A 23,561-nucleotide genomic window follows, 5' to 3' on the forward strand; every position below is an offset into this window, starting at 1 on the left:
GAGCTCCCTTTCCTGTTCCTTTTTAAACTAGTCATAAGTAATGTGGCTCTAAGGTCCTCAATGTAGTAGAAGGGTGTTGAAACTTTGTGCCAGTTCATTCATTAATGCAATGGTTGTTCCTTTTGTCTTACAAATAAATATTCCTTTGGTGGTACACGTCTCAAAATAGAAGGTACGTACACCACATTTGAGGAATTACAGCATATTGATTCCTTTAGTCTGTCTATTGTTTTATGTAGGATAGGTTAGGGCAAGGTTTTACAGCTGTGACTAGAGCATTGAATTATAGGGTTACTATACTAATAGCTGGGTTGAGTGTAATACGTTACAATGTGGTTTGACCAGAGACAGACAGTTTATGTCCAATTATGATTGATATCATCCCTGAAGGAGCCAGGGAACTGGAGCTCTTTAAAACGTATATAAATGCCAACAAAGTATGCTTTACTTTTAGTTGGTCATTTCTTCTCAAAAAATGTGAATTGAGATACTTAGTTTGGAAGATTAACCTAATCAATGTTTCTGCAGTATTTTTTTTTTTTTTTTAATGCAAAGAAATGTAACATTATTTAATTTTAAAGTGATTGATAGAATAAATAATTATGATAAATTATGATAAATTTTAGTTTCTGTGATAGACTATGTCTGAAGAGGAGCGCTGAGTTTTCTAAAAATCATGCAATTGCAATCCAATCAATGTGCCAATAAAAAACTAAATTTAATGCATAAGTGCAGCCAATATCATAAACCCCGCTTCTGTATTCTTACAGTGTGGCGAGGTTGGGAGTTAATACAACTAAGAGGCTATCACACATTCTATTCAAGAGATCCCCAATATAGCCACCCTTTAGATCCAGCTGTTCTATTCATAGAAGCCATACTAAATTTTTTATGAATGAAACACAATCTAAGAATGAAGGATGGGCGGATGACTGATTGTTCCGTAGTACAGCTTCTATGAATTGAACAGCTGGGTGGAATTAGTGGGCATAGTTGAGTTGTCTTGAGAGTCTGTGGCAACCCCTTAGTTGTAATAACCCGGCCATATAGGAAGAGTACAGTGGTGGGTGTGGTGGGTTTGGTGGGGGGGGGGGGGGTGGAAGAAGGAAGATTTTCACTAACTGAGGAGAAATCAGCACAATAGACACATCGTCCTGTAAGATATGTCCCTTGTGCTGATTTTTCTCTTGTGATTTTGGCTGCACTTAGACTTTTTCTGCTTTGAACAATGACTAATATTTGAACATGGAAGCTCTGTGTTTTACTCCAATAAAGTATTTTATTCACTTTCTTCTTAATAATTCCTCTTTATAAAGGAGCACAAGGGAGAGTAAAGAAAACAGATTAGCAGAATATAAAGCTGCATCCATAATGCAATTAAAACACTGCTAGCAGTGCTTGAGAAATGAAAGCAATGTTTTAATTTAAAAAAAAAGAAAATATTAAAAACAATTGTTACATCTTTAAACAGCATGCAATTATCACAATGTAATTGGTTTTCTTTTTTTGATTTTTTAAAATACAAATGAGGCTATGAGAATACTATGCCTTTTAGCCTTCGACTCTTTAGTGCCTCGGCCAGGATTTTGGTAAAAATACTGGGTGCTGACAAAATGCCGAACGGCAAGGAGGTGTACTGGAAGTGCAAGGTGGCTTTTGGCACTTGTATCGCAAATCTTAGAAACTTGTGGTGATCTCTCTTTATTGGTATGTGCAGGTAGGCATCCTGCAAGTCTACCATTGCCATGAAGGCTTCTGGCAGTAGCAAGTTTTTAACCAAATAGATAGACCCCATCCGAAACTTTATGTATTTTAATTTTCTTGTTGAGAGGTTTTAGGTTTAAAAAGAGCCTGTACTTTCTGGATGGTTTCTTCCTGGCAAAGATGTCGCAAACCGCCGCCTAGTTCGTCCTGTGGGACCGAGGTTTTCTAGGGAGGACAGAAACCCCTTTGCTTGTCTCTGGGAAGTGAGGTCACCAAGAATCTGGTTGGGGGGGGTTTGGAAAATTCTATATTCTAACCTTGTTCTACCTTATTAAGGACAAACTTGTTTGTAGCAATTTCTCCCCATTTGTCTATGAATGAGGAGAGTCTGCCTCCCACCTGCTGGACTTCATTGTCTTTCGGTGTTGGACCCGGGAGGGTAAAGGATAAGGTCTTCCTTATTTTTCCTCCTTGGAAAGGACCATCGCTTCCTGGTTTCGTTTTGCTTGTAGCTTTTTTCTGCTGCCGCTAGGGCGCCTTGCTTTGTTTTTTCTTCATCTGCGGAAACCCCTTTTTCCTATCTGCTGATCTGTCAAGTACCTACTCTAAATCTGGTCCAAAGAGAAGGTTGCCTGTGAAGGGGATACCACACAACTTGTTCTTGGAGGCGAAATTCCCTGTCCACTCTTTGAGCCATAGAGCCTTCCTGGCAGAGTTTATCAGTACCGTTGCCCTGGGGGTGTTTATGACTGCCTCGGCAGAAGCATCTACTACAAAAGTCACTGCCCTTGCCAGGGTGGGCATGGTTTTTAGTAACTCTTCTCTACTGGTATCCCCTTCTAAGAGTTTTTGCAGTTGGTGAAGCTTCCAACATGACTAGCCCACTGAGCTTCCCCCAGGTGCTTCTTTTAAGGCTTCCCCGCTCCTGCTCAGCCACCCTGATGGAAGTATGGGTGGACACATACGTGTCTGTGTCCTGAATTGATGCTGTGTTCAGATTGCTGATCTTGCGCCCTGAAGTGACTCCACTGCTGTGTCCTCACTTTGCTGTCACCCTCCACGTTCTGGTGCCCACAAAAAAGATGGCGCCGGACGGAAGTGCATCACCGGAAGGTCCACCCACCAGAAGTGACACACTCGGCGTCCTGGGATTCACCCAAGGCCATCTTGCTACAACCCTAACATCAGCAGGGTGAGGAGAAAGGAGGGGGTGGATGGCGGCCCGCAGATGCCACAGGAAATGCTGCTGCCCCTCAATGCCAGAGGGGGACTCAGGGAGGCATCCCAAGATACTTTGTCGGCTGGTTTTTATTTTTTGCACTATAAACAAGAAAACACTGACAATTTTGAAAAAAATAAAAAATAAAAATAAATAAATTCCTTAAATATATCCTATAGTTTGTAGAAGCTATAACTTTTGTGCAAACCAATCAATATATGCTTATTGATATTTGTTTTACCAAATACATGTAGCAGAATACACACTGACCTGAATTGAAGAAGAAATTTGATTTTTTTACTTTTTTTATTGGATGTGTTTTATAGCAGAAAGTAAAAAAAATTGCTTTTTTTTTTTCTAATGTCAGCTGGTTCGGTCTCAACCGATGGCCTATGAAAAGGTGTCTCATTACCAAGGTATCACACAAGAAACATCTCATGATGGGTAAAAGCAAAGAGCTCTCTCAAGACCTTCACAACCTTATTGTTGCAACCATACTGATGGCATTGGTTACAGTAGAATTTCTAAACTTCTGAATGTTCCAGTGAGCACTGTTGGGGCCCTAATCCAGAAGTGGAAAGATCATCATATCACCATAAACCAGCCATGACCAGGTGCTCCTCACAAGTTTTCTGACAGAGGAGTGAAAAGAATTACAGAAGAGTCGTCCAAGAGCCAAGGACCACTTATGGAGAGCTTCAGAAAGACCAGGAATTAGCAGATACAATTGTTTCAAAGAAAACAAAAAGTAATGCACTCAACCACCATGGCCTGTATGCGCACTCACCACGCAAGACTCCATTGCTAAAGAAAAAGCTGAAGATTGTTTAAAGTTTGCTGCACAACATTTAGACAAGCCTGTGAAATACTGGGAGAATATAGTCTGGTCAGATGAGACCAAAATTGAACTCTTTGGGTGCCATAATACACACCATGTTTGGAGGTCAAATGGCACTGCACATCACCCCAAAAACACCATTCCAACATGGTGTTAGTACATAACAGTAAAGAACCCTTTACGCAGTCTAAGACTGAACCACTTCTTGTCCAGCTTTATTGTGTGGTTGCATGTCTTCTTTAGAGACTTTAGAATAAATCGTTTTCTCCCAATGATAAAGTAACTATTTAAACTTTTGTAAATTGTGACCATATTTCCCCCTTAACCACCTCTACTCTGGGGAGAATAAGTTTGATGTTTGTAGTTTTATTAGTTTTTAGCTCTGCTATGGACTCTTTCCAGTTCAAGGACATCTTTCCTGTGGATCAGTGACCAAAGCTGAACGACATACGCAAGATGAGACCAAACCAGTGGGATTAATTTACTAAAGGAAAACAGACTGTGCACTTTGCACATGTATTTGCTCCAGAGCTTAGTAAATGAGGTAAAGCTTCAATTTACAAAGAATAATGCGAAAGAAAAAAACAGTATTTTTGCTTGCACATGATTGTATGATGGAAATATGCAGAGCTCATTTACTAAGCTCTGGAGCAACTGTAGTACAGTACTTGCAGAAAGCAACTGCATTGGAAAATTCTATTAGCCTTTTGTAAATCAATGTCAGTTTGTTGTATGCTGGAAAAATTATAGTTTTATCTTTTGAGTAAATACTCTTTTTAATACACGATAAAAGTCTTCTAGCATTGCTAGCTGTTACTTGGTATTGCATGTTGTTGCTGAGTCTGTAATCTACAATGATCCCCAGATCCTACAAATGATATTATTTTCATTTATACAAAGTCTTGGATATGGTTCCCTATCATTCATTCTAATAGTTTACATGCATACAGTAGTTGATGTTAGGCTAAGTAGTCTGTAGTTTCCAGGTATATATTTGAAGTGGTGAAAGTAAAGCATTTTTTTTTCAATTCATATTTATTAATTATCTGCATAAAGGATAACAGACATTGCAATAAGAAAGAAGTTCAAAGATAAGCGTGAAGAGATGCAATAAAGAAGAAAGGGAACATTACCTTAAGGCACTTTGGTACAGGATAATTGAGACTTCTGTAGCATGTCAGAGGAAAAAGAAATCCATCAAACATGATACAGGTATGCGTGTGTGTGTGGGGTGGGGGGTAGTTGCTATATATATATATATATATATACATATATACACACACACAGTATCTCACATAAATGAGTACACCCCTCACATTTTTGTAAATTTATATATTTTTCATGTGACAACACTGAAGAAATGAAACTTTGCTACAATGTAAAGTAGTGAGTGTACAGCTTGTATAACAGTGTAAATTTGCTGTCCCCCCAAAATAACTCAACACACAGTCATTAATGTCTAAACCGCTGGCAACATAAGTGAGTACACCCCTAAGTGAAAATGTCCAAATTGGGCCCAATTAGCCATTTTCTCTCCCCGGTGTCATGTGACTCGTTACTGTTACAAGGTCTCAGGTGTGAATGGGGAGCAGGTGTGTTATATTTGGTGTTATCCTTTTCACTCTCTTATACTGGTCACTGGAAGTTCAACATAGCCCCTTATGGAAAATAACTCCCTGGGGATCTGAAAAAAGGAATTGTTGCTCTACATAAAGATCGGCTAGGCTATAAGAAGATTGCCAAGACCCTGAAACTGAGCTGCAGCATGGTGGCCAAGACCATACAGTGGTTTACCAGAACAGGTTCCACTCATGTGACAACACTGAAGAAATGAAACTTTGCTACAATGTAATGTAGTGAGTGTACAGCTTGTATAACAGTGTAAATTTGCTGTCCCCCCAAAATAACTCAACACACAGTCATTAATGTCTAAACCGCTGGCAACATAAGTGAGTACACCCCTAAGTGAAAATGTCCAAATTGGGCCCAATTAGCCATTTTCTCTCCCCGGTGTCATGTGACTCGTTAGTGTTACAAGGTCTCAGGTGTGAATGGGGAGCAGGTGTGTTATATTTGGTGTTATCCTTTTCACTCTCTTATACTGGTCACTGGAAGTTCAACATAGCCCCTTATGGAAAATAACTCCCTGGGGATCTGAAAGAAGGAATTGTTGCTCTACATAAAGATCGGCTAGGCTATAAGAAGATTGCCAAGACCCTGAAACTGAGCTGCAGCATGGTGGCCAAGACCATACAGTGGTTTACCAGAACAGGTTCCACTCAGAACAAGCCTCGCGCCATGGTCAACCAAAGAAATAGAGTGCATGTGCTCAGCGTCATATTCAGAGATTGTCTTTGGGAAATAGACATATGAGTGCTGCCAGCATTGCTGCAGAGGTTGAAGGGTTCGGCGGGGGGGGGGGGGGTCAGCTTGTCAGTGCTCAGACTATACTCCACACACTGCATCAAATTGGTCTGCATGGCTGTCGTCCCAGGAGGAAGCCCCTTCTAAAGATGATGCACAAGAAAGCCCGCAGTTTGCTGAAGACAAGCAGACTAAGGACATAGGATTACTGAAACCATGTCCAGTGGTCTGATGAGACCAAAATAAACTTATTTGGTTCAGATGGTGTAAAGCGTGTATGGCGGCAACCAGGTGAGGAATACAAAGACACAGTCATGCATGGTGGTGGGAGTGTCATGGTCCTGGGCTGCATGAGTGCTGCTGCCACTGGGGAGCTACAGTTCTTTGAGGGAACCATGAATGCCAACATGTACTGTGACATACTGAAGCAGAGCATGATCCCCTCCCTTCGGAAACTGGGCCGCACAGCAGTATTTCTACATGATAACGACCCCAAACACACCTCCAAGACAACCATTGCCTTGCTAAACTAGCTGAGGGTAAAGGTGATGCACTGGCCAAGCATGTCTCCAGCCCTAAACCCTATTGAGCATTTGTGGGGCATCCTCAAATGGAAGCTGGAGGAGCACAAGGTCTCCAACATCCACCAGCTCAGTGATGTTGTCCTGGAGGAGTGGAAGAGGACTCCAGTGGCAACCTGTGAAGCTCTGGTGAACTCCATGCCCAAGAGGGTTAAGGCAGTGCTGGAAAATAATGGTGGCTACACAAAATGTTGACCCCCTTGGGCCCAATATGGACATTTTAACATAGGGGTGTACTCACTTTTGTTGCCAGTGGTTTAGACATTAATGGCTGCTTGTTGAGTTATTTTGAGGGGACAGCAAATTTACACAGTTATACAAGCTGTACACTCACTACTTTACATTGTAGCAAAGTGTCATTTCTTCCGTGTTGTCATATGAAAAGATATAATAAAATATTTACAAAAATGAGATGGGTGTACTCACTTTTGTGAGAGACTGTATAATATATATATATATTTTTTAACTGCTGACTGATAGGGTTGTATTACAGTATGTCTCTTTAGTCTTGGCACGGTTGTGTGTGCAGGAGTTATATAATCTTGGCCCGGCCAATTAAGAACTGCTGGTGGCAACCAAATATACCAAGTGTCACATTGTGGGTGTTAGTAGTGGCTGAATATAATAGGCATTTACATTCATGCGACTTGCAATGATAGAATATGAGGGAGTTGTACATTAAAATGGTTCTAAAGCCTTAAAGCGTTTGTTACCCCAACACTTCAGATTCCTGATATGTGGCTGCTGTACCAAATATTTGCATGAGAAAGTTTCCTGCTCTCTGTGTATTGTTTCCTTTGTATGAAATCCCTGATGTTCCTGCAGGCCCCCTTGCTTTCCTATTAAAAACTGACCACACTAAGCAAGTCAGTTTTCCAGCTATGCTGGGAACTCATTGTGCTCTCCTCCAATGATCTCTCCTGGCATGCCCCCACTGCACAGCCATTCACTGGGAAGCTCAGTGTTCTGCTGCTTTTCCTCATCCCCAGCTCTTATGCAGCTGAGAACAGAGGGAATGTGATCACTTATAAAAAAAGGGAAAAGGGCGTGTATATATATATATATTTTTATACACAAATGTTTTATCTTTAATTTCTATTTTAAACTGAATTGTTTGTTTTACAAAGTAATCGTTCACACAATCACTTTAAGGTTTTTTTTTTTTACCCTAATGCATTCTCTACACTAAGGTAAAAAATTCTTCTGGGAACAGGATCCTCCCAGCCACTCCCTAAATCCAGCACTGTGCCTGAGAGCAGTGGCTCTCTGCTCTCTGTCTTCCCAGGACAGAGAGTCAGCAGTGTGAGCCAATCACAGCCTGTAATAAGGGATCAATGACAGGACTGAGCTGCGCTGTCTGTGCCTATGGATGCAGACAGTGCGGCTCGGGATTGAGCCTGCACGATTGCCCCCATAGGAAGCAGTTTCCTCTGCTGAAGAGGGGGGAGTCCAGAAGCAGTGGTTTGGGGCTGCTCTGTGCAAAACCATTGCACAGAGCAGATAAGCATGACATGTTTATTATTTATTTATTTTAAAAGAGGGTTTAGAATCGCTTTGATTTGTAGGGATTACATATGAGAAAGCTTGTGGTGGTTGAGTAAAAGTAGAATTGCACATGGAAGGAACTGATGGTGGATAATTATTGAGAGGTTAGAAGATGAGAAAGCTGGGGATGAGTTGCTTTGTTATATATTGTACTGTTGTGATGTAATAGAACTTGATGTTGTAGTTAATTTAAAGAACTTTTGCACATGCTGTAACTGTTTAAAAAGTACACCTGCAAAGTCCCATGCACTCGACTTTACACCTGTTTGCAAGAGGACTAATGTTTTTGCAGGGTGATATAGTGTGCTAAGTGAAGTCTGAGAGGAGCAGCGCACACAACCCAGGAACATCCAATCTGAATGCAAGATCCACACACAGGTGCCTGGGCTCAGTGTGTCCGTGCACACCAAAACAAGACAAATTGATGGATTAAGCGGGCAACACTATAGTCCGTAAAGCAATTTATTGGTGACTGGATACAAAGGAATAACAATAAAACAAAAAACGGATGCGTTTCAGTGAGAGCCTTAGTCGTAGCTCTCACCAAAACGCGTCAGTTTTCATTTTATTGTTACTTCTTTGTAACCATTAAAGGGTTATATGGACAACAGTGTTGCCAGCTCAATCCATCTATTTCATATAGTGTGCTATTCCACTCTGATTTGTTTAGAATGGTTGATAAAATGTGCTGTATAATTTAATTTGTTATGACAGCGTGATATGTTCATGCAACCATATGCATGGCTTGCTGTTGAATAAGCGGCTGCTTAATTTGTTACTATAGTGTGCTGTGGACTGCTTATGTTTTATGAAATATTAGGCTCTTTTTACAAAGATAGATGAATTATTTTTACTCAATTCCATTCCTTATAATTGTTCTCCTAAAAAATGCTCAGTTCACGTTCCTGGCATTATTAGTCATGCTCCACGTTGGCAGAATTGATCATTGCCTGAGCTTTGTGTGGTGCCACATCCTGAGCACAGGTGTAGACAGAGTATTATTTGTTTAGCTTAGATGTTAAATCTTGGGCAACTCAAATCCTTTTTGGATCTAAAAGAGGAAAATCATTTTCTGAATTCTATCTTTTTTTCTGATATCATCAGCTTAGACGTGCGATCACCAGAAAATGTGGATGTGTATTACCTATTCTTGCAGATAATCATTTGGCTGGCATTATGATTAAAACTTGTTTCACACAAATAATATTTATTTCTTTTCAGCCTTCCAGGCATGAGCCCAGGCTTATAATAGAAAGATTTTGTGGGAATCTGATTTGGGCCCTATTGGTGTTGAGACCTCTCGACTGTGGATATGGTATATTTGGATTTCACCAAAATGTTTGCTACAGTACCCCATAAATGCCTAATTTACAAATTGAGATATGTTGGCATTGATAATAGTGTATGTTCCTGCATAGAAAACTGTTTGCAGGAGCGCATCCAGAGGGTGGTGATAGCGTATTTTCTGAATGTTCTAGAGTTGTAAGTGGGGTACTCCAAGGCTCTGTCCTGGGTCCACTTCTGTTTAACTTGTTCATAAAATATATTGAGGTTGGCATAAATAGTTTAATCTCAGTGTTTGCTAATGATTTCAAGCTAAGCAGGACAATTACTTCACAACAGGATATAGCAACCTTCCGAAAAGGCCTCAAAGGGGTGGGCAGCTATATAGCAAATGAGGTTTAATATTGAAAAATGTAAAGTAATGCACTTGGATGCTAAAAATATGAGTTACACGCTGGGAGGAGAACCTCTGGGGGGTCCTAGTAGATCACAAGCTCCACAATAGCATGCAGTGCCAAGCTGCGACAAGCAGTGCTAGCAGACAATATTAACATGCATTAAAAGGGTATCTACTCAAGAGCTAAGCACAGCCACCCAGGTACCCAAACTGGAACTAAGTTTGGCCAATCAATTGTACATCTTCTCTGCCCTTCTTGGGCTTTCTCTCTTTTACCAGAGGCATCACACTAGCAATACTCTCCCTCATCTGGGTGACCATCTTATGTGATGAGGATTGAGGATTTGCTTTCCCAGGTTTCTTTAACAAAGTCAAGCAGCCCATGAAGTCCCTCCCATACACCAACACCGGGAAAACCTGGTGGATGCCTAAGGCACCTCTCTGATATTAGTAATAGAAGTAAGCAGTCCTAATCTTTTCCATATTTTTATATAACCCTCCTGAGCATAGATTTTAGGGTTAAACCTCCCAACCAGTACATCAGTCTTTGGGTGGTAGACAGAAGTTTGCAATGTCTAATCTGGAAGAACTTGCACCTTATTTTAGGGTTCATTTTAGGCAAGCAAACGGACTAATATCACTTGAATGTTGGTTTATTGTATTTACTAACTTTTTGACTATGATTCTGCATATCTTAAAAAATACTGTGATTTTTATGTTAGAATGAGCAGTTTGTTTTGTTTTCCCTGGACCAAAACTGTTTAGTAGTATGTTAAAGTTGATTGACACTTAGCAGCACACTGAGAAAAGGAATTCAGTGCTAAGTGTAGTCAATTGTGGACGTTGCAATATTGCACCTAACAGTGAAAGTGGTTAAGGGGGAATGACTAAGTAGATTCTGAGCCTATACACAGCACACATATGTTGTAGTCTTTGTACCTACAAAATACTTAATTACTGTGCCACAGGAGATGGTCTTACAGCCGCACATGCAGCTCAAGACAAGGTATCATTTTAAAGAAAATAAAACTCTTCCATTACACATGCCTTACATATGCACACAGAATATAGAAATGTCTGAGCCTACCTTAACCACTTAAGCCCCGGAAGATTTTACCCCCTTCCTGACCAGGGCCTATTTTGCGATTCGGCACTGCGTGACTTTAACGGACAATTACGTGGTCGTACGAAGCTGTACCTAAACGAATTTGACGTACTTTTTTTCCCACAAACAGAGCTTTCTTTTGGTGGTATTTGATCACCTGTGCGATTTTTTGATCATGCGCTATAAACAAAAAAAGAGCGTCAATTTTGCAAAAATAACAATATTTTTCACATTTTTTTATAATGAAATTCCCCAAAAAAAATGTAAAAATCAAAATTTTTTAACATTTTCGGCCAATTTGTTTTATGCTACATATGTTTGGTAAAAGAAAAATTGCAAAAAGCGTATTTTGATTGGTTTGCGCAAAAGTTATCGCGTTTACTAACAAAGGGAAAGATTTTTGTAATTTTTGTTGTTTTTTTTAACGCGTAATGGCGACGATCTGCAATTTTCTTTGCGGTACTGCAAAATTGCGGCGGACAGATCGGACAGATTTTTGGGGTTACCAGTGACATTTCTACAGTAATCAGTGCTATACATATGCACTGTTACTGTAAAATTACACTGGCAGTGAAGGGGTTAACTTTTTTTGAGAGGGAGGGGCTGTGTGTGTCCCTAGGGGCGTGATTCTAACTGTGATTGGCTGTGGCTTGAGCTGTAGGAACAGTGATCAACGGTCCTACATAGTAGAACCGTATGATCACTGTTTCTACACAGGGGAGAATGACAGGCGGCTTGTTTACATCAGCCGCCTGACTTTCTCCCTCTGCAGCAACGATCGCGAGTGACTGGCGGACATCGGGTCCGACGGTCACACGCGCGGGGGGTCCGTGACCACGCGGGAGCACACCTCTGGGGGCGCGCGCTCGCTCCCTAGACCCTCACAGGCTAGCGACGTAGATCTACGTCACTTTGCCTGTGAGGGGCTGACTGCCGACGCAAATAGTCGTGCGGCAGTCGGCAAGTGGTTAAAAAAAGGACTTTATTAAGCATTTATGATGACATGACTATGTATTGTACAACATATTCTAAACAATGCAGTAGTCAGTACTGCACACAGTGTGTTGGTTCGATTTCTGTAGTGCACACAGTGCAGCACTTAAAACATTGCAGAGTACACAGCACAGTAGTCAGGACTTCTTCGTGTACACAATAAGATCTCTATAATGTATACAGTGCAGCAGTCAGAAGTCTGCAGTGTATAGTGTGTGTGCAAAGTGCAGTGGTCAGGACTATTTCGTGTACACAGTGCAGCAGTAACAGGGTTGCCCCCTGTACTCCTTTTAAATAATTTTTCTGGGTTTCACTCCCCCTGAAACCCGGACATATTGTTCAGACATGAAAGTAGCTCGGAACAGGGCCTGACAGGGGGGTGAGGGGGCACTATGTGCACTGCATTACTATTGTCTTTAGAGCGCCCAAAGGTGTTCCAGGTCTGTTAACCTATAGCGTATACTAAGAAAAAAACTATTTGCTGTGCGCCACTAAAGTGTTTGGGTTTGGCTTGAAGAAAAAGTGGCCACAATTACAATGTATACAGCTTAGTGGTCAAGACTCTGTAGTGCACACAGTGCAGCGATCAGAACTCTGTTGATGTATACAGTACACCAGCTAGGGCTTTTTTGTGTATGTCAATAGAGTGGTCAGGTCAATGGAGTAGTCAGGTCTTTGCATTGTATATAGTAAAGTGGTTAGGATTCTGTAATGTACACAGTTCAGCAGTCAACATTTTGCTGTGTATACAGTGCCACTATATGTACACATTGAAGCAGTCAGGACCCTCTAGCACACAAAGTGCAGCAGACTAAACTGTCAGGGCTCTACAATACATTGCAAACCTTGAGTGCAGAGGTAAGGAATAAGTGCCCCCTTAGGATGGTGGTCAGTGGAGATTGCCCCTTTAAATTTTGGTGGTATCTGGTGTGTGTGTCACATTCAATATTCGGATAAGTTGTGAAGGGAACCAGTAGTCAAATGAGTATAGCACCCACCAACACCCCCATAAGCATAAAGAATGTAGACAAAAGATAACTGTTTTTAAAGGACATAGTTATTATGCCTTTGATTTATACAAGCACTTTGGGCTTCCTTTCACACCTGTACTGAAGACCGGTTATAACTTCCCTTTAGGTGACATTATTTTTGAGCAGCATAATTAGAAAGTGTAAGTAAATTTTTGGTATAGTCTGACAAGTATATACTCACTGGAGGGGTTTTCTTTCCCTATTCATTTTACTTTCTTTATGACCCTGTCATTAACATAGGCTTGTATCTGTTGTTATTTTAGCTCTGCTTTCCCCCCTTTGCAGGCACTGAGACTCATACCCCCGACGCATGCTCCTGGCTCCTAGGCTTAGGCTCATACAACTTCAATCCACCGTTCGGGTATCATGCCACAGGTATGAACTGCCTCATACAAATATGTGCACATTATTTGGACACAGGCTTATCTTGCCTAAAGTATTTGCTTTTTTTTTTTATAACAATGTATTCTGTTGTATTGATTGCATTTTTGATTTACTTACTAGTAGCAATGACTCTGGCACTATCTCTGAAGAAGCCACACTTAGGCGAAACCAGTCAGCATTAGGCGCAGACGGGATTTTGAGCAAAATTATCTCTATATGTAAAAACTATTTTATGTCAATCATATGTTGATGTGTTTTTAATTTAAACCAATAAATGTATTGTTTTTTTTTAACATTTATTGTCATATTTGTGGTATAGAATGATACTTTAAGCACCTTAAAAATCCCAGATATTTTGTCTACACCCATTAAATATTCATGGTCAATGGGAAGTGTTCGAATACATCATTAAATAATTACTTACATGTTAAACCTAGATTAAATACATGCATGCAAACCTAATCATAATATACTAATTAAATCTAAGGCTATACTAATATACTAATATATACTAAGGCTATACTAATAATGGTCAGAAAAACAAGCTATGCATATGCCCTCAACATGGGAGGGTACTTTGCCAGGGGTAAACCCCCTGGCAAAGTACCTTTTCCCTGTGCTGATGAGGACAACCCTGCCCTGGTAGTTGTAGGAGTCTGCAGGCGGGGGGGCTTATTGGAATCTGGAAACTCCCTTTAACAACAACAAGGGGGCCCCCATATACCGGCCCCTTAAAAATGTCCCACAACGTAGATCTATCATCAATCACGTCATCCACTAATCCATAAAAAAAAAAAAGCCAACCACATTTATATGGTCAATGATGCTACCCAAGAGACCCTGCTTCTTTGTGAGTGTGATAGTGTGCAATAAGCATTTTATGTCCTCTCCCACAGGTTTGTCCTCAGAAGCACTAAAATGCAGAAAATAAATAATTTATATTAGCTTCATATTTTTCATTCATTAAACTTCAATTATATTATTCTTGCTTTTAGAGGCATATGGATACTCTTAGTAAGCTCACTTAAATGAATCACTAGCACTAAAGTACGTCAGACAACATTAGCTGGGCCAACTTCTGTATACCTACAATAATTAACAATGATGTGTACAATATGGTACTTGTATATTTTGTTGAACTGCGAAGCATCTTAAGACAAGTATATAAGATAACTGATAGTTAAACATTGCTGCTCTAGTTCATTACATGCTGGACACCTTTAAAAATTATGAGCAAAGCAAGCAAAACTAAAAAGCCTGCCAGAAAAAGTGCAGTGAGCACAACTCTAATAAAAACTAGGACCAGCAAGGTTCCAGCAGCAGCAGCTGCAAGAGAATAAACCACATGCATATTGAAGTGTACTTCACACAGAAACACTGACACTTTAGCGTGTTTTTTTCCTTCCATGAAACAATAACATATACACCAAGAAATTAGCAATGTATAAAACAATAAACAGCTGTGCAAAAGGGACGGACAGTTGAAAGAACATCAAACAATAAAAACAGTATAATATACAGTATATTATAAATGTTTTAGGCAGGTGTGAAAATATTCTGTAAAGTAAGAATGCTTTGCTTTAAAAAAAAAAATAATAATAATAATTATATATATATATATATATATATATATATATATATATATATATATATCAATTTACAAAATGCAAAGTGACCGAACAGAAGAAAAATGAAATGAAATCAATATTTGGTACATCTACCCAATTCTTACACTTACACACTTTTACGTAGATTGCACAAAGTCAGAGATTTTGTAGAATTAGACCGCATTCACACTGCAGCGGCACGACTTCTGCACGACTTCGGGGGTGACCTGTGAAGTCCCATGCACCGCGACTTCGGCGCGACTTGCACGGACTTCATATAATGAATGTCTATGCAAGTCGCTCCGAGGTCGCCCTGAAGTAGTACAGGACTTGTGTCGCTCCTATTAGAACGGGTCCTGTAGCACTGCATGGACCGCGACGGACCGCGACTTGTCAGGCTGACAAGTCGCCTGACAGGTCGCGGTAGTGTGAATGGAGCCTTAGAGTCAGGTGTGTGATTAGCCAGTTATACCAAGCAGGTAATAATGATTATCAATTTCATAAGTAAGTCGAAACACTGTAATTAAATGAAACAAAATCAGCTGTGTAGGAGGCTTAAATCTGGGTGAGGAACAACCAAACTCTGCTACTAAGGACAGTTTATGGTCACAGGTCATACACCCTGGTAAAAATGAGGACAGTAACAAAACAAAATATAGTTATTCTGCATCAGCAAGGTCTTTCCCAGGCAATGTTTTCAAAGCAAAGTGGGGGTTAAAGATGTGCTGTTCAAGCTCTTTTTAAGAAGCACAAAGACACGGGCAACATTAAAGCGGAGTTCCAGCCAATTTTTTTTTATTTTTACCAAAAAATACCCCTAGAATAATCAGGGCTAGTGCATTTAAATAAAGATATCCTGTAAACTGTCCCCTGTTTTGTGTACATGCAGAATGAATTGCTTACCTTGTGAAATTCTTGTACAGCACAGCCATCTGCGGTGTGGGCATCTGAAGCCGCAATGTCCCTCTTCCTGGATTTTTCGGTTGTACGCGAGTCCTAGAATGCTATACTCTCGTCACTTCCAGGGCAGGCGCGTCATTCCACAGCTGGTTCCGCGTCATTGCGCGAGCCCAGAAGCTGTTCTCCATCCATCGGCAGAGAATGACGCGCCTGCACCGGAAGTGATGAGGGACACCGGTGCAGGCGCATTGACTCCTGGGATTGATGACACTCATCTCCCAGGAGCAAATGCGAATCAGAAAATGACGTTGGCAGCCGTGGCCACATAGGGAGGAAGTGAAGTTATTTTTCATTAAAAATAAGGTAAAGGAACCGAAAAAAAAAAAAAATAGCCAAATCGTTTTTAACATGTGATAAAGTTATGCATGATGGGAAGTTTAAAATGTGGTCGGAACTCCGCTTTAAGGAATGTAGGCACATTGGTCAGCCAATGAAACCTAATGAAGCAGATTACTTTCCTTCAACATCAGAAGATGCCCAGCAGTGCCATCAGCACTGGGACCTATGTACACCTATCTACTGTCTGGAGAAGTCTGGCCAGAAGTGGTCTTCATGGAAGATCTGCAGCCAAAAAGTCACACCTTTGATGTGGAAACAAGACTAAGCAATTCAGCTATGCACAATAACATAGGGTGCATAAAATTGGCAGCAGGTGTTCTCGACTGGTGAAGGCAACAGTGAAGCATGGTGGAGGTTCTTTGCAAGTTTGGGGCTGCATTTCTGCAAATAGAGTTAAAGATTTGGTCAACATCAATGGGGTACTCAGTGCTGAGAAATGTAGACAGATATTTATCCATCATGCCATACCATCGGTGAGGAGTGTGATTTACCCCAAATGTATTCTTCAGCAGAACAACAACCCCAAACATACAGCCAATGTCTTTAAAGGTGAATAAAAGCCAAAGTTTGTTTAGCTGTACTTCCCCTGTGGATCACAGGAGTGGAGATCGTTCTGTCCCGCTGTCAACTGCCATCACAGAGCCAGTCCAGGCTCAAGAAAAATCACGACCATATGGTTATGATCTGCCCACATGCCTGGACTGGCACCCAGCTCAGCCTCTCAGTAAGCCACTGAGAGCCTGAGCCGACCGCTCCTGCCCCCTCCACAGAACAGCGCTCCAGGGAGCGAGAGTGGGCAGAGCAGAGAGCGTGACTGACAGTCACCAGCCCTCTCCTCAGGGAGCTCGAGTGATCAGGGGTGTTTGATCTCTCGTTTTAAGTGTTAGAGCTAGCGAGGGATCAAATGCAGCATCAGACCAATGCTGCATCCACCTAGGTAAGTATGATAAAAAAAAAAATCCCATACATCTCTTTTAAGGTAAAGAAGAAGAAATTGTCTTGGAAGGGATGGTTTGGCCCCTGCAGAGCCCTGATCTCATCAAGTGTCTGGGATTACATGAAGAGACAGAAGGATTTGAGGCAGATTAAATTCATAAGATCTGTGGTTCGTTCTCCAATATGTTTGGAACAACTCGCCTGCCCAGTTCCTTCAACAACTGTGTTCAAGTGTGGCTAGAAGAATTTATGCAGTTTTGAAGGCAAAGGGTGGTCACACCAAATATTGATTTGATTTGATTTGGATTTCTTTTCTGTTCGTTTCCATTTTTGGAAATTATAAAAAACTATTAACACGTCTATTTCTGAAAGCATTCTTAATTGACAGCATGCTAAAGAGTAAAAATAATAACAATAACAGTGCAAACAATTAAAAGAGTATGATAATAATACCAGTACAAACAAAACGAACAACTGTAAAAAAGGGTCAGCTAAAAGCACAACAACAATAACAGTGCAGTAAGGAACAAGATACATTTGTCTGGCATGAACAGGTGTGTATAATGAAAACGGTATTATTAGTAGTAATCAGCATGGATTCATGAAAAATCGTTCATGCCAAACCAATCTATTAACCTTCTACGATGAAGTGAGCTGCCACCTAGATAAAGGTAAGCCTGTGGATGTGGTGTATCTGGACTTTGCAAAGGCCTTTGACACCGTTCCCCACAAACGCTTACTGTACAAACTAAGGAAGGTAGGTATGGATCATAAGGTGAGTACCTGGATAGAGAACTGGCTCCAGGGGAGAGTCCAGAGGGTGGTGATTAATGGGGAGTACTCGGATTGGGCGGGTGTGGAAAGTGGGGTCCCCCAGGGTTCTGTCCTGGGACCAATCCTGTTTAATTTATTCATAAATGATCTAGAGGAGGGGTTATCTAGTACAATCTCAGTATTTGCAGATGATACTAAACTAAGCATGCCAATATCTTCTATGCAGGATGTGGAAACCTTGCAAGCAGACCTGAACAAAATAACGGGGTGGGCAACTACATGGCAGATGAGGTTTAATGTTGAAAAATGTAAAGTAATGCATTTGGGGGCCAGAAACCAGAAAGCAAGCTACTCACTAGGGGGGGGGGAACCTCTGGGTGAGTCTAGGATGGAAAAGGACTTGGGGGTACTGGTAGACAACAGGCTTGGCAGTGGCATGCAATGCCAAGCCGCTGCAAGCAAAGCCAACAGAATACTGGGATGTATAAAAAGGGGATTCACTCCAGAAATAAAGAGATTATTCTCCCGCTCTACAAGACTCTGGTCCGGCCACATCTGGAGTATGCTGTCCAGTTCTGGGCACCGGTCCTCAGGAAGGATGTGCTGGAACTGGAGAAAGTCCAGAGAAGGGCAACAAAAATAATTAGGGGAATGGAGGGCATCGGCTATGAGGAAAGACTACAAGCACTGAACCTATTCTCTCTAGAGAAGAGACGTTTGAGGGGGGATATGATATCAATGTACAAATACTGTACTGGCGACCCTAGCATAAGGAACAAACTATTCAGAGAAAGGAGATACAATAAGACACGTGGCCACTCACTAAAACTAGAGGAAAGGCGGTTCAACCTTAAAATACGTAGGGGGTTCTTTACTCTCAGAGCGGTAAGGATGTGGAATTCTCTTCCACAAGCAGTGGTATCAGCAGGGAGCATTGATAGTTTCAAAAAACTATTAGATGGGCACCTTAAAGACCACAACATACAGGGGTATACAATGTACGGTTAGCAGCAAACACACACACACATCATAGGTTGAACTGGATGGACTGATGTCTTTTTTTAACCTCACTAACTATGTAACTATAATGATTTCATTCATGTCACTATTTCCATGAGACCTGCATTTTTGTAGAAGTAGAATGTATCCCCTTACAGCTGCAGCTGAAGTCTTGCTGCATTTATTATCCTTGAGATTTAACCTTTAAAACCTTTTAATAAGTCTTCATAATGTCTGCTAAATGCCTTTCAATTTTTTTTGTTGACTTTATATTTGCTATAAACATGTTGTTGGACTTTTTAATCTCCAGGGATTTACACAGGCCTACTCAATAATCTCAGTTTTTAAAGCAAATCTAAACCCAAAAACAAACATTATTTCAGCTTAACAGTTCTTAGATGTTCTTAGATTTTTAATATACAGTTCTTAGATGTGTTGGCTGCATTAGTTTTCTTTCTTTTTTTTTTTTTCACTGCACCTCAAAGACTGGGTTACACTTTATAATTTTAACGTACAATCTCTGTACTATATTGTTTAGTTTACCAAAACTGTGTAATATGAGAACAAAACTAGGCAACCTATTCAGTTAGTAGATACAATGCCCTCTTCTTCTATGTAGTTGATGGTAGATCCAAAGGAGATTTGGTGACTGCATTTGTTTTCTTTAGGCTCTTTCCTTTACTTTCACCTGGTGATCCAACCAGTAAGTCTGTTGTTTTTCAACAGAGCAAGCATATAGATGTAGCAGTTAGGGGGTTGGAACAAACCGGGGTGCTTACAATGTTTTTTTTTTTTATGTAAAACCTTTATCCCAAAAGGAAAAAAAACTGTTTATAAAGTGTTTGCTGGATTTTGGCTCAAATTTGTTTGTGTATTTAAATCTGCTAGTATATAAAACACTCCCCTCCTCCCCAGACTAACAATGCTGTTATCCAAAGGTGTCTTTTTGCTCCTTCATCCAGAATGTAGGCACTCTGAAGCTGGATACACACTACACAATTTTCTTTAGATTTTTTCCTTTAGATTTACCAAAACCATATAATATGAGGTCGTAGCAAACAAAAAGTGTCCCAGGGGAATTTAAGTGGACAAGGCTGGGTTATGCCAGTACAATGAGTATAAAGTATAATATTATTATTCTACTTTCTTCATTCTTTATACTCATTGTACTGGAATAACCCAGCCTTGGCCACTTAAATTCCCCTGGGACACTTTTTGTTTGCTATTTCCATATATCTTGGGGAAGGGACGGGTGCTGTCTCGGATACAGCCGAATATCAACCTTCTGCTTTATATAATACGAGGTCAGACCTAAACACTTTACATTTGTATGCAATCATGCAGGCCCTTGCACTACATTGTTGAAGGTAAATCTAAAGGAAATTGTACAGAAAATTGTAAGAAAATTGTATAATATATGGCCAGCCTACAACAGAAGATACACACTATACAATTATCCTTTAGCTGGATACACACTATACAATTATCCTTTAGATTTACCAAAACCATATAATTTGAGGTCAAATCTAAACACATTCAATTAGTATGAAATTAGGCAGGCCCTTGCACTACATAGTTGGAGGTAAATCTAAAGGAAATCAAACGACAAACGTTGTATAGTGTATAAGTATAAGTTGTATAGTGTGTATCCAGCTTTACTGGCCAGATCACAATATGTTACTCTGGATCAACTTTGGGTATAGGACTGTGTATATGAGATTGTATGGTTGGGTTTTCATTCGTTTTTTTTTTTGTTTTTTTTTGTTTTTTATTGGTTGAGCCAGATGGACTTGTGTCTTTTTCAACCTAACTATGTAATGTGAAAACAGCGGGGGGAAAAGCCTAAAAAAAGAAAGATGAATGCAGCCACCACATTGTAGGATTATTAAACTGCAATATATTACATTTTTGGTTTGGGTTTAATACCACTTTAAGGTATTATTGAGCTCACCACACAATCTGATTGTACAAACTCCTTTAGATCTACCAACAACTATGTAGTGCAAGGACACTATATATGTATGTATATATATATATATCTATATATATATATAGATATATATATATATCTATATATATATAGATATATATATATATATATATATATATATATATATAGATATACATATATAGTATAGTACATATATCGTGTATTTGTATCCATATAATATATATATATATATATAGTGTAGTACATATATATCGTGTATCTGTATCCATATATTATATATATATATATACATATATATATATATATACATATACATATATATATATATATATACATATATATATATATACATATATATATATATATATATATATATATATATACATATATAGTGTAGTACATATATCGTGTATTGTATCCATATATAATAAATATATATATATATATATTTATATATATATATATATATATATATATATATATATATATATATATATATATATATATATAGTACATATATCGTTTATCTGTATCCATGTATAATATATATATATATATATATATATATATATATATATATATATATATATAGTGTAGTACATATATCGTTTATCTGTATCCATGTATAATATATATATATATATATATATATATATATATATATATGTATATATAGTGTAGTACATATATCGTGTATTCATATCCATATATAATAAATATACATATATACATACATAGTGTAGTACATATATCGTGTATCTGTATCCATATATATATATATATATATATATATATATATATATATAGTATAGTGCATATATTGTGTATCTGTATCTATATATATATATATATATATATATATATATATATATATATATATATATAAAATATAATATAATATATGGATACAGATTTATTGGATACATTAGGTAGGACCTTCTTTTTTTTACATACATTTGGTAAATAAAAAGTTGATTGCACAAAGATTGTATGGTCAGATTGTAATGTGTATGGTAACCCTAAGATCCCTTGCTTAGATACAGACTTGAAGCTCCCAATATGTTCTCACCACCTCTTGCATGTTACCTATCATAGGGTATCTAGGACTTCTCTTAGGAAAATCTACTTTCCAGTACTCCTTTAAGTTGGCACTTTATTAAACGCTGTACGCCATGCAGCAGAAAACTGAAGACACTTGACCGATGTAGCATGCCGCACCTGGTCCTGGGATTACAAGGCCAGGCATATCTCTAGGAGTCATTTTCATATGCACTAAAGAAGAAATCTAAGACTTTACTAGATGTGCATTCCTCTACATCTTTTCTCATTTGTGCCTTTAAAGCATAAATCTTCATATAAAAAAAAAATACTTAAATAGTAAATGACATATAAAGACCAAAGCATAAATGATAGAAAGGTAAGAGTAAGTGAAAGCATTAGGAGCAATGAGCAGAGATGTACCTGTAGGCTGATGAGTGGTACCGCGGCTGTGAACACTTGTATTTCTCTTCTTCACATCACACACAGAAATCTGCAGCAAGGAGGGAGGGTGTAGGTTGAGTGCGATACAGTATATATGTATGTGTATCAGGATGCTGCAAGCTGACTGCATCAGTATATGCTCCTCCTCCTCCTCCTCTCCCTCTCCTTTCCTCACTGTCTCCTCTCCCTCCCTCCCTTTTCCTCCAGAGTCCTCCCTGTCAGGGCAGGGACACAGACACATTGGCAGATGTACACACTGTGCCAGGCCTTTTATATGGATAGGGCAAAATAAAAATTACTTATGTTTGACCGTATGCTGCAAATTGCGCATATTAAAAACTACATATATCTCAGCCTGTGTACTCTGCAGATTTATAGGTGTATTTACCAAAGTCAGCAAGTTGTCAAATAAAGATACTAATCATTAATGTATTCCACAACCCGTTGTAGATAATTAGGCAGTTGTTTTTTTGTGCTGACCATGGTGCTTGATCTTTTTTCCCCCTGGACGGTCTGATTTGCAGTGCAGTCAAAGTCCAAAAACATACCAGCAAGTAAGTCATTCTTCCAGAGATTCCTAATCAAATGAAATCACTGCAGCCTTTTACAATCAGGCCATGTACTAATATAGTTGCTGCCTTTAGATGATGAGCAGAAAGTTGGCTGGAAATGTTCCTTTAAGAGGTATAAAACCCGAAAGCAAACATTTATTATACTCCAGTTTACCAATTCCTAGCTGTGATGGCTGCATTACTTTATTTTTAAAGTATAAGTAAAAGCAAAAAATTTTTTGTTTTGGATGGAGTGGAGATGATTAGAACGCTTGTCAGTTTATATTGCTGTCTGTGCCCTCATTAGAGCGATTCAGCCTTTCTATAGTTCCTGTTTAAAGGGCCACTGATAAGGCAGTGCAGCCGGCTCCCGTACTGGACTGGACCTGGGCCTCATCTGTTCAAAAGGGGGGCCCAGACACGCGCTGAGCAGGAGGTCCGGCTGTGCTGTCCTTTTGCAGACACTGATTCTCTTCTGCCTCCCCCTGCAGTTATGCCAGCTTCTTCTCTTCTTCCC

At 39.5% G+C, this 23,561-nt stretch overlaps 1 protein-coding gene across 1 annotated transcript in view; it reads right to left on the reverse strand.

Annotated features, from left to right (window-relative positions):
• Window positions 1-22,638, reverse strand: part of CNTN2 (contactin 2) — a 211,473-nt gene extending 188,835 nt beyond the window's left edge. The window contains exon 1 of the mRNA XM_082245194.1: window positions 22,473-22,638. The gene's annotated coding sequence lies outside the window, so the exon portion shown is untranslated. The remainder of the gene's footprint in view (window positions 1-22,472) is intronic.
• Between the last annotated feature and the right edge of the window lie 923 nt (window positions 22,639-23,561).

The sequence above is a fragment of the Pelophylax lessonae genome (genome assembly GCF_965119305.1).
Source record: "Pelophylax lessonae genome assembly, chromosome: 2".
Classification (NCBI taxonomy): domain Eukaryota; kingdom Metazoa; phylum Chordata; class Amphibia; order Anura; family Ranidae; genus Pelophylax; species Pelophylax lessonae.